A 12,580-nucleotide genomic window follows, 5' to 3' on the forward strand; every position below is an offset into this window, starting at 1 on the left:
TGGATCAAAGACCTCGATGTAAGACCAGATAATATAAAACTCTTAGAGGAGGACATAGGCAGAACTCTGAGACATAAATAGCAGCAATATCTTTTTTTGATTCATCTCCTGGAGTAGCATAAATGAAAACAAATGTGACCTAATTAAACTTAAGTGCTTTTGATGACAAAGGAAACCATAAACAAATGAAAAGACAACCCACAGAATCGGAGAAAATATTTGCAAAGGATTTAACCAGCAAGAGGTTAATCTCTAAAATATGCAGATAAGTCATGCAGATCAATATGATAAAATCCCAATAAAAAATGAGCAGAAGATCTAAGTAGACATTTCTCCAAAGAATACGTACAGATGGCCAAAAAACAGAAGAAAAGATGCTCAGCATCTCTAAGTGTTAGAGAAATGCAAATCAAAACTACAATGAGGTATCACCTCTTACAGGAATGGATATCACCAGAAAGCCTAACAATAAATGCTAGAGAGGATTTGGAGAAAAGCGAACCTTCCTACACTGTTGGTGGGAAAGGAAATTGGTACAGTCACTATGGAGATCAGTCTGGAGATTTCTTAAAAAACTAAAAATAGAGCTACCATGTGATTCAGTAATCCCATTCCTATGATATATCTGGAGAAAACTATAATTCAAAAAGATACATGCACCCTGAGGTTCACTGCCACACTATTTACAATAGTCAAGACATGGAAACAAGCTAAATGTTCATCAGCAGGTGCCTGGATAAAGAAGGTGTGGTGCATGTATACAGTGGAACATGACTCAGGCTTTAAAAAGAATAAGAGAGATGGCAAGTGTGAACCTTGACACTCTCTAGAACCAGCACCAGAAAAAGAGGTCCTTCTCATCATAGGGGACTGGAATGCGAAAGCAGGAAGTCAAGAGACACCTGGAGTGACAGGCAAGTTTGGCCTTGGAGTACCGAATGGAGCAGGGCAAAGGCTAGCAGACTTTTGCCAAGAGAATACACTAGTCATAGCAGACACGCTCTTCCAACAACACAAGAGACGACTCTATACATGGATATCACCGGATGATCAACACCAAAATCAGATTGATTATATTTTTTGCAAACAAAGATGGAGAAGCTATATACAGTCAGCAAAAACAAGACCAGGAGCTGACTGTGGCTCAGATCATGAACTCCTGACTGCAAAATTTAGACTTAAGTTGAAGAAAGTACGGAAAACCACTTAACCATTTAGATAGGACCTAAACCAAATCCCTTTGATTATACAGTGGAAGTGGCAAATAGATTCAAGGGATTAGATCTGATAGAGTGTCTGAAGACTATAGATGGAGGTTTGTAAAGTTGTATAGGAGGCAGTGATAAAAAACCATCCTCAAGAAAAAGAAATGCAAAAAGGCAAAATGGTTGTCTGAGGAGGCCTTGCAAGGAGCTGAGAAAAGAAGAGAAGTGAAAGGCAAAGGAGAAAAAGAAAGATATATCCATCTAAATGCAGAAGTCCAAAGAATAGCAAGGAGAAATTAGAAATCCTTCCTAAATGATCAATGCAAAGAAATAGAGGAAAACAATAGAATGGAAAAGACTAGAGATCTCTTCAGGAAAATTAGAGATACCAAGGAAACATTTCATGCAAAGATATACATAGTAAAGGACAGAAACAGTATGGACCTCACAGAAGCAGAAGATGTTAAGAAGAGGTGGCAAGAATACACAGAAGAGCTATACAAAAAAACAACTTCATGACCCAGATAATCATGATGGTGTGATCACTCACCTAAAGCCAGACATCCTAGAGTGTGAAGTCAAGTGGGCCTTAGGAAGCATCACTACAAACACAGCTAGTGGAGGTGATAGAATTCCAGCTGAGCTATTTAAAATCCAAAAGTATGATGTTGTGAAAGTACTGCACTCAATCTGCCAGCAAATTTGGAAAACTCAGCAGTGGCCACAGGACAGGAAAAGGTCAGTTTTTATTCCAATCCCAAAGAAAGGCAATGCCAAAGAATGTTTAAATGACCGCACAATTGCCCTCATCTCACACGCTAGCAAAGTAATGCTCCAAATTCTCCAAGCTAGGTTTCAATGGTACATGAACTAAGAACTTCCAGATGTACAGGCTGCATTTAGAAAAGGCAGAGGAACCAGAGATCAAATTGCCAACATTCGTTGGATCATCGAAAAAGCCAGAGAATTCCAGAAGAGATATCTACTTCTGCTTTATTGACTACACCAAAACCTTTAACTGTGTGGACAATGAAGTGTGGAAAATTCTTCAAGAGATGGGAATACCAGACCACCTTACCTACCTGCTGAGAATCCTGTATGCAGATCAAGAAGCAACAGTTAGAACCGGACATGGAGCAACAGACTGGTTACAAGTTGGGAAAGGAGTACATCAAGGCTGTATAATGTCACCTTGCTTATTTAGCTTCTATGCAGAAATGCCAGGCTGGTTGAAGCACAAGCTGGAATCAAGACTGCCGGGACACTCCAGTATTCTTGCCTGAAAAAGTCCATGGACAGAGGAGCCTGGCGGGCTGCAGTCCATGGCGTTACATGACTGAGCATGTGTGCATGAGGGTGGAGGTAGATGGGTTGGTAGCAATAAAACTGGTAGAACTAAAAAAAAAAAGACTTCCTGGAGAAATATCAATAACCTCACATAAGCAGATGACACCACCCTTATGGCAGAAAGCAAAGAGGAACTCAAGAGCCTCTTGATGAAAGTGAAAGAGGAGAGTGAAAAAGCTGGGTTAAAACTCAACATTCAGAAAATGAAGATCTTGGCATCTTGTCCCATCACTTCATGGGAAATAGATGGGGAAACAATGCAAACAGTGACAGACTTTATTTTCTTGGGCTTCAGAATCACTGCAGTTGGTGACTGCAGCCCTGATATTAAAAGATGCTTGCTCCTTTGAAGAAAGGTAATGACAAACCTAGACAGCATGTTAAAAAGCAGACACATTACTCTGCCAACAAAGGTCCATCTAGTCAAAGCTATGGTTTTTCTAGTAGTCATGTATTGATGTGAAAATTAACCACGAAGAAGGGTGAGGGCCGAAGAACTGATGCTTTTGAACTGTGGGGTTGGAGAAGACTCTTGAGAGTCCCTTGGACTACAAGGAGATCCAGCCAGTCAATCCTAAAGGAAATTAATCAACTCTGTATATTCGTTGGAAAGACTGATGCTGAAGCTGAAACTCCAGTACGTTGGCCACCTGATGTGAAGAGCCAACTCATTAGAAAAGACCCTGATGCTGGAAAAGATTGAAGGCAGGAGGAGAGGGGGATGACAGAGGATGAGATGGTTGGATGGCATCACCGACTCAATGGGCGTGAGTTTGAGCAAGCCCGGAAGATGCTGACAGACAGAGAAGACTGACGTGCTGCAGTCCACGGGGTTACAAAGAGTTGGATATGACTGAGCGACTGAACAGCAGCAGCAGTCTATCAGGCAATAGAGGCAGGTGAAAGGTATAAACTCCCTCCACAACCCTGTAGCCAGAGTGTATCACAATCAAGATGAGGCTACAGCCTATTCTAATAAACATACAAGCGTCCTTAGCAATCACATATTCTCTCTATATGTAAGTTCAGAGAGTCTCCTGCACTTTGTCCTCAAGCATTCCAAAAATAGGGTGAGAATTTCACCCTGGGGCAAATGCAATGATATTCAAAGTGCAGAACCAGTCAAACCTTTCATCTCTTCAGGGATTTGAGACATCCGTGAAGGCAGAGCTCACGAGGAGGAGGAACCCAGCCCCACAAGTGGGTCTCAGTACAGGATACAGAGGAAGTTGCTGGGCTGACAGGCTCCTCGGTCCCTATATCCTGTCCACCCAAGGGTGGTGGAGTCTGTGCAGTTTTCAAGGTAGTCATTGAAATGGCTCAGGCATTGCTCATTGTGCCAAAGAGAAATCACTTCTAATTTTCTAGAAGCAGGGGAAGGTATTTAAAATACTTGGTAGTCTTCTCTAGGTACAGATTCGTATTTAAGTTAATTCAAAGTTAACTAAAGGTCCCTAGGATGTAGACTAAAACAGTGAGCAGTCCCCAACATTTCTGGCACCACAGACTGGTTTTGTGGAAGACAATTTTCCACAGAATGAGAGCAGGTGGATGGTTTCGGGATGATTCAAGCACAGTACATTTAGTGTGCACTTTATTTCTAATCTAATGCCACTGCTAATGGAGCCAAAGCAAAAACAATACCCAGTTGTGGATGTGACTGGTGATAGAAGCAAGGTCTGATGCTGTCAAGAGCAATATTGCATAGGAACCTGGAATGTCAGGTCCATGAATCAAGGCAAATTGGAAGTGATCAGACAGGAGATGGCAAGAGTGAACGTCGACATTCTAGGAATCAGTGAACTAAAATGGACTGGAATGGGTGAATTTAACTCAAATGACCATTATATCTACTACTGTGGGCAGGAATCCCTTAGAAGAAATGGAGTAGCCATCATGGTCAACGAAAGAGTTCGAAATGCAGTACTTGGATGCAATCTTAAAAATGACAGAATGATCTCTGTTCGTCTCCAAGGCAAACCATTCAATATTACGGTAATCCAAGCCTATGCCCCAACCAGTAATGCTGAAGAAGCTAAAGTTGAATGGTTCTATGAAGACCCACAAGACCTTTTAGAACTAACACCTCAAAAGATGTCCTTTTCATTATAGGGGACAGGAATGCAAAAGTAGGAAGTCAAGAAACACCTGGAGTAACAGGCAAATTTGGCCTTGAAGTATGGAATGGAGCAGGGCAAAGGCTAACAGACTTTTGCCAAGAGAATACACTGGTCATAGCAAACACCCTCTTCCAACAACACAAGAGAAGACTCTACACATGACATCACCAGATGGTCAACACCGAAATCAGATTGATTATATTCTTTGCAGCCAAAGATGGAGAAGCTCTACACAGTCAGCAGAAACAAGACTGGGAGCTGAGTGTGGCTCAGATCAGGGACTCCTTATTGCCAAATTCAGACTTAAATTGAAGAAAGTAGGGAAAACCACTAGACCATTCAATTCAGTTCAGTTCAGTCGCTCAGTCGTGTCCGACTCTTTGCCACCCCATGAATTGCAGCACACCAGGCCTCCCTGTCCATCACCAACTCCTGGAGTTAACTCAGACTCACGTCCATCGAGTCAGTGATACCATCCAGCCATCTCATCCTCTGTCGTCCCCTTCTCCTCCTGCCCTTAATTCCTCCCAGCATCAGAGTCTTTTCTAATGACTCAACTCTTCACATGAGGTGGCCAAAGTACTGAAGCTTCAGCTTTAGCATCATTCCTTCCAAAGAAATCCCAGGGCTGATCCCCTTCAGAATCAGGTATGACCTAAATCAAATCCCTTATGATTATACAGTGGAAGTGAGAAATAGATTTAAGGGAGTAGCTCTGATAGATACAGTGCCTGATGAACTATGGAATGAGGTTCTTGACATTGTACAGGAGACAGGGATCAAGACCATCCTCATGGAAAAGAAATGCAGAAAAGCAAAATGGCTATCTAGGGAGGCCTTATAAATAGCTGTGAAAGGAAGAGAGGCGAAAAGCAAAGGAGAAAAGGAAAGATATAAGCATCTGAATGCAGAGTTCCAAAGAATAGCAAGAAGAGATAAGAAAGCCTTCCTCAGCGATCAATGCAAAGAAATAGAGGAAAACAACAGAATGGGAAAGACTAGAGATCTCTTTAAGAAAATTAGAGATACCAAGGGAACATTTCATGCAAAGATGGGCTCAATAAAGGACAGAAATGGTCTGGACCTAACAGAAGCAGAAGATATTAAAAGAGGTGGCAAAAATACACAGAAGAACTGTACAAAAAAGATCTTCACAACCCAGATAATCACGATGATGTGATCACTCACCTAGAGGCAGACATCCTGGAATGTGAAGTCAAGTGGGCCTTAGAAAGCATCACTATGAACAAAGCTAGTGGAGGTGATGAAATTCCAGTTGAGCTGTCTCAAAGCCTGAAAGATGATGGTGTGAAAGGGCTGCACTCAATATGCCAGGAAATTTGGAAAACTCAGCAGTGGCCACAGGACTGGAAAAGGTCAGTTTTTATTTCGATACCAAAGAAAGGTAATGCCAAACAATGCTCAAACTACTGCACAGTTGCACTCATCTCACACGCTAATAAAGTAATGCTCAAAATTCTCCAAGCCAGGCTTCAGCAATACGTGAACTGTGAACTTCCAGATGTTCAAGCTGGTTTTAGAAAAGGCAGAGGAACCAGAGATCAAATTGCCAACATCCTCTGGATCATGGAAAAAGCAAGAGAGTTCCAGAAAAACATCTATTTCTGCTTTATTGATTATGCTAAAGCCTTTGACTGTGTGGATCACAATAAACTGTGGAAAATTCTGAAAGAGATGGCAATATGAGACCACCTGACCTGCCTCTTGAGAAACCTATATGCAGGTCAGCAAGCAACAGTTGGAACTGGACATGGAAAAACAGACTGGTTCCAAATAGGAAAAGGAGTACGTCAAGGCTGTATACTGTCACCCTGCTTATTTAACTTCTATGCAGAGTACATCATGAGAAACGCTGGGCTGGAAGAAGCACAAGCTGGAATCAAGATAGCCCAGAGAAATATCAATAACCTCAGATATGCCGATGAGACCACTCTTATGGCAGAAAGTGAAGAGGAACTCAAAAGTCTCTTGATGAAAGTGAAAGAGGAGAGTGAAAAAGTTGGCTTAAAGCTCAACATTCAGAAAATGAAGATCATGGCATCTGGTCCCATCACTTCATGGGAGATAGATGAGGAAAGAGTGGAACCAGCATCAGACTTTATTTTTGGGGGCTTCAAAATCACTGCAGATGGTGATTGCAGCCATGGAATTAAAAGACGGTTACTCTTTGGAAGGAAAGTTATGACCAACCTAGATGGCATATTCAAAAGCAGAGACATTACTTTGCCAACAAAGGTCTGTCTAGTCACGGCTATGGTTTCTCCAGTGGTCATGTATAGATGTGAGAGTTGGACTGTGAAGAAAGGTGAGCACCAAAGAATTGATGCCTTTGAACTGTGGTGTTGGAGAAGACTCTCTAGAGTCCCTTGCACTGCAAGAAGACCCAACCAGTCCACCCTAAAGGAGATCAGTCCTGAGTATTCATTGGAAGGACTGATACTAAAGCTGAAACTCCAGTACTTTGGCCACCTCATGCGAAGAGTTGACTCATTGTAAAAGATCCTGATGCTGGGAGGGGTTGGGGGCAGGAGGAGAAGGGGACAACAGAGAGTGAGATGGCTGGATGGCATCCCCAACTCAATGGACATGAGTTTGGGTGAACTCCAGGAATTGGTGATGGACAGAGATACCTGGAGTGCTGCGATTCATAGGGTCGCAAAGAGTTGGACACGACTGAGCGACTGAACTGAATCATACAGAAAGAAAAAGAAATGCAAGATGGCAGGCAATGTTGTTGTCTAAGGAGTCCTTACAAAAGCTGAGAAAAGAAGTAAAAGGCAGTGGAGAAAGGGAAAGATATACCGAACTGAGTGCAGAGTTCCAGAGAATAGCAAAGAAAGATAGGAAAGCCTTCTTAAGTGCCTAATGCAAGAAATAGAGGAAAACAATAGAATGGGAAAGACTAGAGATCTGTTTAAGAAAATTGGAGATACCAAGGAAGTATTTCATACAAAGAAAGGCACAATAAAGGACAAAAACAGCAAGGACCTAACAGAAGCAGAAGAGATTAAGAAGAGGTAGCAAGAATAAACAGAACTATACAAAAAAGCTAATGATTGAGATAACCACGATGATGTGGTTACTCACCTAGAGCCAGACATCCTGGAATGTGAAGCCAAGTGGACCTTAGGAAGCATCACTACAAACAAAGCTAGTGGAGGTGATGGAATTCCAGCTGAGCTATTTCAAATCCTAAAATGTGATGCTGTGAAAGTGCTGCACTCATTTATGCTAAGACATTTGTAAAACTCAGCAGTGTCCATAGGACTGGAAAAGGTCAGTTTTCATTCCAATCCCAATGAAAGGTAATGTCAAACAATGTTCAAATTACTGTACAATTGCTCTCATTTCACATGCCAGCAAGGTTATGCTCAAAATCCTTCAAGGTTAGGCCTCTGCAATATGTGAACTGACAACTTTCGAATGTACAAGCTGTGTTTAGAAGAGGTTGAAGAACCAGAGATCAAGTTGGCAACATCCGCTGGATTATAGAAAAAGCAAGGGAATTCCAGAGAAACATCTCCTTCTGTTTTATTGACTGTGCTAAAGCCTTTGACTGTGTGGATCACAACAAACTGTGGAATATTCTTAAAGTGGTGGGAATACCAAACCGCCTTACCTACCTTCTGAGAAACCTGTTTGCAAGGAAGAAGCAACAGCTAGAACTGACCATGCAACGTTGGGTTGCTTCCAAATTGGGAAAGGAGTACGTCAAGGCTGTATATTGTCTCCCTGTGTATTTAACTTCTGAGCAGAGTACATCATGTCAAATGCCAGGCTAAATGAATCACAAGCTGGAATCAAGATTGCTGGGAGAAATATCAACAACCTCAGATATGCAGATGATATCACTTTAATGGCAGAAAGTGAAGAGTAACTAAAGAGCCTCTTGATGAAGGTGAAAGAGGAGAGTGAAAAAGCTGGCTTAGAACTCAACATTCAAAAAACTATGATCATGACATCTAATCTTATCACTTCATGGCAAATAGATGGGGTAAATATGGAAACAGTGTCAGATGTCATTTTATTGGACTCCAAAATCGATGCAGACAGTGACTGCAGCCATGAAATCAAAAGACTCTTGCTCCTTGGAAGAAAAGGTATGACTAACCTAGACAGCATATTAAAAAGCAAAGACATCACTTTGCCAACAACAGTCTGATAGTCAAAGCTGTGGTTTTTCCAGTAGTCATGTATGGATGTGAGAGTTGGACTATAAAGAAAGCTGAGCGACAAAGAACTGTCACTTTTGAACTGTGGTGCTGGAGAAGGCTCTTGAGATTCCCTTGGCCAGTAAGGAGATCAAACCAGTCAATGCTAAAGGAAATCAACCCTGAATATTCATTAGAAGGACTGATGCTGAAGCTGAAGTTCTAATACTTTGGCCACCTGATATGAAGAGCTGACTCATTGGAAAAGACCTTGATGCTGGGGAAGATTGAGGGCAAGAGGAGAAGGGGCCAAAAGAGGAGGAGATGGTTGGATGGCATCATTGACTCAATGGACATGAGTTTGAGCAAACTCAGGGATATAGTGATGGACAGGGAAGCCTGGTTGGTGCAGTTCATGCGGCTGCTAACTGTCAGACACAACTGAGTGCCTGAACAACAACAACAGTCAGACAGGAGGTACCAATCTGTGGCCCAGAGGTCGGGGACCCCTGGACTAAAGGTATTCAACACTTTATACTGAAATATTTTTATCTAAACTACCCATTAACAATAAAATAAGTGTCTTTTAATATGTGCATATCAATTAAAGTAAAACTTCACAAGTGAATTAGTTTCAAGATGCTTTGCTTTAACACCAAAGCTGGCAGAGAAACAAAAGCCATTTAATTCATTGAACTCACTGTATTTCCCAGTCCTGAGGACAAATGAAATGAAGAAACCTACAACCATTGCAGAGTTAAAATTCCAAATTGTTTGTTGGGTCTTCGCCTTGGGAAATTCCTATCATCTTTCATGTGATCTGAACCCTAACACTAAGCACTTGACACTGAATGCCTCAAATAGGGAATAATCACACTTCTTTAAAATACACAGTTGGTAAGTTTGAGACACAATTGGGAAGTTTGTTCACAACTTAAATCTGTTGAACAAATCTCACAGAACTCTCAGCCTTTCTGCTGCTGCTAAGTCGCTTCAGTCATGTCCAACTCTGTGTGACCACATAGACGGCAGCCCACCAGGCTCCCCCGTCCCTGGGATTCTCCAGGTAAGAACACTGGAGTGGGTTGCCTCTCCAATGCATGAAAGTGAAAAGTGAAAGTGAAGTCTCTCAGTCGTCAAACTTTAAAACAGTTTAAACTGTGAGAAACAGAGAAAGCTTCCTGTCCTCAGGCAGGGCCGAGAGATGTCTTATGTAGTTTATAAATCTGAGTGGTTTCAGTTCAGTTCAGTAGCTCAGTCGTGTCTGACTTTTTGTGACCCCATGGACTGTAGCATGCCAGGCTTACCTGTCTATCACCAACTCGCGGAGCTTGCTCAAACTCATGTCCTTCGAGTCGGTGATGCCATCCAACCATCTCATCCTCTGTTGTCCCCTTCTCCTCCTGCTTCAATCTTTCCCAGCATCAGCGTCTTTTCCAGTGAGTCAGTTCTTCGCATCAGGTAGCCAAAGTATTGGAGTTTCAGCTTCAGCAGCAGTCCTTCCAATGAGTATTCAGGACTGATTTCCTTGAGGACTGACTGGTTGGATCTCCTTGCAGTCCAAGGGACTCTCAAGAGTCTTCTCCAGCACCACAGTTCAAAAGCATCCATTCTTTGATGCTTAGCCTTCTTCATGGTCCAACTCTCACATCCATACATGACTACTGGAAAAACCATAGCTTTGACTAGATGGACCTTTGTTGGGAAAGTAATATCTCTGCTTTTTAACATGCTGTTTAGGTTGGTCATAGCTTTTCTTCCAAGGAGCAAACATCTTTTAACTTCATGGCTGCAGTCACCATCTGCAGTGATTTTGGAGCCCAAGAAAATAAAGTCTGTCACTGTTTGCATTGTTTCCCCATCTATTTGCCCTAAAGTGATGGGACCAGATGCTATGATCTTAGTTTAAACAACTCATGATTGGAGTAGTTTGGAAAAACTCAAAAGCAATTAATTAAAGTGAACTGGTTTCTTACAGCTCCCAGTCCAGCCCCTGCCAGTTGTGGGAAGCCAGTCTAGGCACCCCTGCACTGTGGAGTTTCTCTCTAAATCCTGGGCTTTGGGGTTGGGAAGAAAGTGGCCACATCTTCCTGTGCTTGGATGACCAGCCTCTCTTTGCCCAGGTCTGAGGGGTCTTCCAGGATGGAGAACTCTTGGTGCTAAAACAGAGACAGTCTGAGGCAGCAGGCCCAAGTCTCTCAGCCCACTTGAACCCCCGCTCCTCTCCTAGAAGGATCCCTCCTCACTGTTGCCAAGGCTGGGAAGATCTCCCATGAGTGGTTTTCTTGTTCAGAGGAAGCTGCTGAGCCTCAGAGTGCAGTTTCCAAGCTTCCTGCCTCTACCCTACTTGGCCATGTTCACAGATTCTGCCCTGAAGACCCCAGCTATTCCTCCTCAGCCCCCCAAGCCTAACCCCACAGAGGCTGATGGGGGTGGGTCAGGTGAGGTTCTGTAGGCACCGGTGCTGGAGTTCCTGTGAACTAGGAGGGCTGGGAGAAAGCAGGCTATAAAGAGGAGGGTTGCTCCACTCTTTTGGAGGCTGCCCTGGGGCTCTGGCTGCTCCTTGACAGCTGCGGTGGTGGGGTTGCTCAGCATTCATTTTTCAAGCTTGCAAGTTTGGTTTTTTTTGTCTTGAAGATGCTCCTGCGTGCCTTTCTTTCTTTCTCTAGCTAAAGCATAAAGAAGTGGCAACCAACAAAAGCTTCCTTGGTGTATCTCCACTGGCGCCTTCTGGCCGCCTCTTTGTACCAAGAACCTCCTTTGTCTCTAGGCCTTTGCTTCATCCTCAAAACAGGACTAGGAACGACGCATCCTTGGTGCAGGGTGCTGAGGCGAAGCTTGGTTAGTTTATCCAACAGATCAGGACAGGAGGAGTTGGCTAGGGCCCTATGGCCCAACCTCAAAAAGAATAGTAGAGCTGGGTGTTAAAAGCTCCCTCCCTCCCTGCCCCTGACTCCTGACAACATCATGAAAACCGGTGCTAGCTGAGAGCCCTGGGCAGGGCCTCTGTCGAGCTAGTGAGTTGAAAAATGGAGAACTTTGAGGGACTGGGGCTATCATCTCAGCCTTCCATGAGAATCAGGCCAGCCTAACCCTGTTAGAAATGTCAGGTCAAGGGAAACACGGTGGGTGGATGTAAATGGATGAACTTGAGACCCTACACCGAGGTGCGGGCCTTTCCGTGCCCAGGCTAGGTTCCTGTCCTGAAACAGGTGCTAACAGCTTTTTTTCCAGTGCCCCTGAGCACCAGACATTGTCTCCCAGGTGCCATCTCATCAGCTCCTCTTGGGGGTTTGGAGGGCTGAGTGGCTCCCCAGACCTGAACTGATAACCAAGGACTCCCCGATTTAGTCCCTCTCTGAGCTGTCCATCCAGGTGCTCAGCCTCAGGAAGAAGGTACTTTGCAGAGCTGAGATGGGCAGATCTTACCATGGCTCTGTCTGAAGTTTAGGAGGCTGGTCCCTGCTCTCAGCAGTGGGCAACTGAAATGGAGCCTCTTGTCCTTAGAGCCCTTTTAATAACTTTTAAAGTTTTATTTTATTGGTGTATTGTTGATCTGCAGTGCTGTTTGGTTTCTGCCGTACAGCAGGGGGATTTGGTTATATGGATATATATTCATATTCTCTTCCATTGTTTTATCACAGGATGCTGAGTGCTGTTCCTTGTGCCCTACAGTGGGACCTTGTCCTTGATCCATTGTACTTCATGGTTTGCACCTGCTGGCCCCAGTCTCCCC

Source organism: Capra hircus, chromosome 9, assembly GCF_001704415.2.
Source record: "Capra hircus breed San Clemente chromosome 9, ASM170441v1, whole genome shotgun sequence".
In the NCBI taxonomy this organism is placed as follows: Eukaryota; Metazoa; Chordata; class Mammalia; order Artiodactyla; family Bovidae; genus Capra; species Capra hircus.